This window comes from Lygodium microphyllum, chromosome 7 (assembly GCF_053477565.2).
Source record: "Lygodium microphyllum isolate KBCC chromosome 7, Lygodium_microphyllum_v1.1.10, whole genome shotgun sequence".
Classification (NCBI taxonomy): Eukaryota; Viridiplantae; Streptophyta; class Polypodiopsida; order Schizaeales; family Lygodiaceae; genus Lygodium; species Lygodium microphyllum.
In genome coordinates this window covers 119,052,319-119,058,340 of record NC_141141.1, presented here as the reverse complement: position 1 = coordinate 119,058,340, position 6,022 = coordinate 119,052,319, and positions in this window count along the sequence as shown.

The window sequence follows — 6,022 nt, the reverse complement described above, 5'->3', positions numbered from 1 at the left end:
CCATGCTCATTGTATCAAAATTCTCATCATTTTCTACGTGATTTAAATCATGGTGTGTATGTGAATGTAGTTCTGGATGATAAAAATTATCTACCTCCATCTTCTTTAAAAGAAAACTCAATAATCAAATAAAAAACATAAATATTCCAAGAAATAATGATTAATGATGTGCATCATAGTTTATTGACAAATCTCTATCGTGCCATATGCATTATCATAAATATTCCAAGAAATAATGATTAATGATGTGCATCATAGTTTATTGACAAATCTCTATCGTGCCATATGCATTATGATTAAAATTATCATTTTTTCATTATTAAAAGCTTGGGATTGCTACAATAATGTTAAAGAAAGTATAATAATAAAAGTACAATTTGTATGAGTAGAATCATATAAAAAAAATCATAATTCAAGAAAACATCACTTCAAAAAGAAAATAAAAGTTTTGAAATAAGCCTGTTGAAGTTCTTTTTGATCATCTTTAACATATTCAACTATAGAAGTACTTTAATTCTACAAAAGACATTGCATTATAAGTAGCATAAAAAGTAAAATAAGTTGTAATACATGTAAAAGAATATACCATAGAGGAGCTCTCCAATAAGAGTCTCATATTTTGTTTCTTGAACTTTCTATTTGTTTGCATATTTCGAAGAAAATATACATAGATGTCTTCTTTTATTCAAATATAAGCCCTTAGAAACTCAAGTGGTCTAAGCTTATGATGCTTAGACTCAATATAATATTTTATCTCTTGTTGCAAGTCGAGCTTGTGTCACATATCTTTATACTTTTCTTCTACATATTTTACCCACCGTCTTATAGCACTACAAGGATTTGAGCTAGTAGCGATGCCGATTAGCGACGGCGGATAGCGGCGTCTCTATTGGCATCGCTATTTGTGTTGCAAATAGCGACGCCAACACAAATAGCGACGCCAATAGTGACGCTCCCCAGGGAAAAAAAGCGGCCGAAACCGAGTGCGGTTTTCATTTCGCGTTTGCGACTTGTGTGTTTTGAGAGCGAGAGCGAGGGAGAGAGTGACCGTTGTGAGAGAAGGAGAGGAAGAAGACTTGCTGTCGCCGCCGCCGCCGCCGTTGTTTGCAAAGGAGAGGAGGAGCCTTCAACCGCCCCACGCTTGGCATATCTCATTGGTGAGTCTTCCTCTCTCTATCTTTTGCTTGTTTAAGGTTTAAATCACTTTCTCTTTTGCTTGTTTAGGAGAGGAAATGAGAGAGAAAGAGAGGGAGAGGGAGAGAGAGGGAGAGAAAGAGAAAGAGAGGGAGAGGGAGAGGGAGAGGGAGAGAAAGAGAGGGAGAGGGAGGGAGAGTGCATTCTCTCTCTCCCTCTCTCTTTTGCTTGTTTAATGTTTGAATCACTTTCTTTTTTGCTTGTTTAGGAGAGGAAATGAGAGAGAAAGAGAGGGAGAGGGAGAGAGAGGGAGAGAATGAGAGGGAGAGGGAGGGGAAGGAAATGAGAGAGGGAGAGAAAGAGAAAGAGAGGGAGAGGGAGAGGGAGGGAGAGTGCATTCTCTCTCTCCCTCTCCCTTTTGCTTATTAAAGGTTTAAATCACTTTCTTTTTTGCTTGTTTAGGAGAGGAAATGAGAGAGAAGGAGAGAAAGAGAGGGAGAGGGAGAGAGAGAGAGAAAGAGAGGGAGAGGGAGGAAATGAGAGAGGGAGAGAAAGAGAAAGATAGTGAGAGGGAGAGGGAGAGGGAGGGAGAGTGCATTCTCTCTCTCCCTCTCCCTTTTGCTTTTGGAGAGTGTTAAGATATATTGTGAGAGGGAGAGGAAATACGAGAGAAAGAGAAAGAGAGGGAGGGAGAGGGAGAGAAAGAGAAAGATAACATATATTGGAATGATAGCATATCCATGATTATGGTAATGGTATCCACTTTACTTTTTTTATGGGTACCATTACATCGACTCCTTAAGAGGGCTAAAAATTAGTCATACAGTTTATAAAGTCTAATTAGGAGATTTAAGATGCACGATAATAGACTTATCGATAATGGTATGCAATGTGCTTTGCCATGGGCCACATACATTGGTGACTCTTTAAGATGGCTTAAAATTGGTCATGTCCTTCATAATGTCCAAGTAGGGGATCTAATAGTGATATGCATAATTCATTGTTTTTGTATTAACTTTATAGGCATAACAAATTAGAAATCATGCCAACTAGTCAATGGAAGGACTAAAAGAAAATGATACCCTAGCTAATGGTCATTACGGTACTTCATCAAAATGAACCCAAAAGTATTGTTATAGAAGAAGAATCCCTTAAATTAAGTATAGGATATTTTCTCTCAGGTCTTATGACTATGAGTAGAATTGATTGAAATAAATTTTATTACTATAGTTGATAAATTTCATAGATGGGATTAATTTTAATACGCGATCCTAGGACAAAAAAACCACATTTCTAAGATGCGATCCTATAACATCAATAAATCTCTCAACTACTATGTACAATGCAAGATTTATGGTCAACTTGCAACTTGACGTACATCTCCATAAAGCTATCCATTTAAGCCTCGTTTGCTGTAATGTAGATAAGATGGAAAACGATGAAGGTCTTATTGTTCAAGATTGCGAGACGTATCTTAATCAGCGTGTCCCATGTCCTTGCTCTCAATGCAAGTTGGCAATTAGACGAAAACGCCGATTGTCTATAGAACACGTACAACGATTTGGAAAGTTTCAATCTGAGATCATTGATCAGGCAATTGCAGATTTTCAACAAACGATAATTTGAAGTTAATATTAATCATGCATTGTACTCACAAGCTAATTGAAAACCATACACAACAAGATTGGGTCTTGTTGGAAAATTTTCTATCCAGGGGGTGATGTCTCGACCCAAGGGGGAGTGCACCCTTTGCGGCCAATTAGAAGAGTTCGTGGATGTGCGATGGATGGATTGCACGAGCCAATCCACCACTCGCAAGGCCCATCTATACCATCAATGCCAGAGGAGACAGACAACCTTCCCGACCTACCTACAATCTTGGAGCCTGAGATGGAGGCAATGATCGATGCATTGATTCCCATGGATGTCGAGACATCTAACCCGCTTAGAGAGGAAGCATCCATACCATTATATGATGGGTGCCGAGTATCTCGGTTGAAGACATTGCTTGCACTCTTAAGTGTGCAAGCAAAATACGGTTGGAGCGATACGAGTGTGACCGAGTTATTCAGGTACCTTGCACATAGGCTTCATTGATTTTTTTTTTGACAGTATTATTGCAAACATTTGTGATTTTTCAAGGTGTTTTATGATTTTTTTCAGGTTATTGAAATATCATATATTACCACCTGCAAATACCATGCCTGAGTCTCGTGATGATGCCCGACATGTTTTACGGAAGCTTGGCTTGGACTACAATAACATCCATGCATGTATCAACGACTGCATACTGTTTCGAGATGAATACGAGACTATGGAGACATGTCCAAAGTGTGGATCTCACAGGTATCGACAGGACTTGCAAGGGCAAACCATCCCTCAAAAAGTTCTCAGACACTTTCCGCTCATCCCCTGCATAAACCACATGTTTTGCACGTCCGGCATGGCAAGCTTGACAACGTGGCATGTGCAGAATAGGTCCATGGATGGAGTTCAATGAATTTCAGCGGATTCGTGCGCATGGAGCCACATTGACTCTACCTTCCTAGGCTTTGCGCGAGAGCCAAGGAATCTTCGGCTTGGTCTCGCCATGGATGGTGTGAACCCATTCGGTCTGCGCTCGACTTCTTACAGTGTGTGGCCTATAGTGCTTGTCAACTACAACATCCCTCCATGGCTTTCTACAAAGAAATGACATCTCATCCTTAGCTTGCTCGTCCCGGGCCGCTACAAAGTAAAAAATATGGACATGTATCTTCGTCCATTAGTCGATGAGGTTAAGATTTTGTGGGAGGAGGGGGTCACTGTGCAAGATATGAGCAGGCGCGATGGTCGGCGGACAGCCAACATTCGAGCCATTCTCATGTGGACGATGCATGACTTTCCGGGATTGGGAGAGTGCTCAGGTGAGCAGACCTTCGTTCTCACTGGTAATATCTATATTTTATCTCATTCAATCAAGTATTCACTAGGTTGTGGCTTGCCTTACAGGTCTGGTTACCTGAGCATTGATGAAGAGGTGGAGGCTGCCGCAAGCTTGGAGCCCGCATCGGCTAACAATGTTGGAAATATAGGAGTCCAAGAATTTTTTTGAGAACGAGGCAGACTCATTTTTTTGTGGTGACATGTCTATCGACTTTCCAGTGTATGCAAAGTTGTGTCAGGAGATTAACATGGGACCATAGGATACTTCATTCTTGGAGAATTGTATTACTCAATTCATTGTTTAGATCTTCCATAAAGGTACATAAGATATGCATTTTAAGAGGGATTTTTTAAAAATGATTTATATTACTGTGCTTTGTATAGTTTAAATTGATTATTCTAACACCATTTTTAATCTGTGCAGGTGACATTTTTAGGATAAGTCGAGGGATAAGCGATGAGGAGTTTCAGGACATGATGGCACGCATGTCTCCAGACTAGCTTGCGAGATTCAGAGAGATGGCAGACCAGGAGCTGTCTCGTTCTTCGTCAGGGCGCTTTGCTAGATCTGCTTCAGTGCGATGAGATGCTTCAACTTCGAGCAGACGATCTCGACGCTCAGGACTTGGGCCAGAGGGAGGGATTGCATTGGGATCAGGGGGATACTGCTGTGGAGACACGGATGTGGTGTCTCCGTCTCGTCGTTCAGCTGGAGCTGCGTCACCTCCAGGATTTGTCACACTTGTGGAGATGTCTACTCCAGTTACCCCGGCTTTTGTGCAGCCGTCAGTAGGTGGCACCCCTTTGAGTGGCACTCCGAGAGAGGTTACCCCCGTCGGTACACCGGATGTAGAGGGGTCTCTTGGATATGCCCAAGAGTATGGACGGAGACGGGAGAGGACCCATCTTAGGCAGACTCCTAGGGGTTATGGATATCTGGTTGATAGTAGGTCAGGAGCCATCATCATGAATGATGAGGGGAGGAGGGTGATGGCTCGCATGAGAGAGTTGTGCCAACAAGTTTTTCGGCACAACGTCCTGGATCATTGGAAGAACATACCGGAGGGGAGCAAGGACTACATAGTAGCATCCTTGCACGAGGAGTTTCCGGTGCCAACCGCAATAGATAGATTCTCTATGGGTTAGATGATGGATTGCATGCGTGCATACATGTCACATAGATGATTCGACACACGCAAGGAAATCAAGAATGGGGCTGCAAATCTTGAGTGGTTAGATGCAGACGACTGGCGCCGACTGAGGGAGGAGGCTACATATTCGCCAGGACGTTGGAGTCAGCAGGGGGAGGCGGCGAGGGCACGAATCGAGGCCGGAGTGGTCCATCATCTTGGGAGTGGTGGCCACACGACATATTTGGAGGACTTTGTAAGTTTCTCTTTTGTTTTGCTTGTTTGTTTTTTTGAAATATTCTTTGTATTGACAATCATGTTTCTAACAGTTAGCATTTTGTTTTCTTTGCAGCACTCCATTACAAATTGCGATCCGCAAGGCCTTGAGACTCGATATGCAGAGAGACACGGTCTCAATGCATTGATCGACCGATTGTATAGACGCGGCGGCCTTGTAAGTCACTCATCTTTCTTGTCCGTAGTTACCATGAGATATTTGAATGCATTATGGTATGGTGGATTGATGTGTTGTTTCTTTTTCTGCAGAATCGATTCGATGCTCCTTTGTGGCGGGACGAGCTTTCGGAGGACGAGGATTTGTAGCTTGCCCTTGGATCCTTGGAGCTCACACACCTTTAGTTTTTAGTCACCTGATCTATGTAGACATTTTCTATAAATTAGTGATATCCTTTCATGATTGTACCAATCGCATTTTATGTGATCATGTATTTATTTCATGTATCAGTTTTATGATTTTAGTATACATTCTTTTTGTTTGCAAGCGCTTTGTATGCAGTAGTGCAAAAACTATTTTGTATGGCTCTCATACAGCA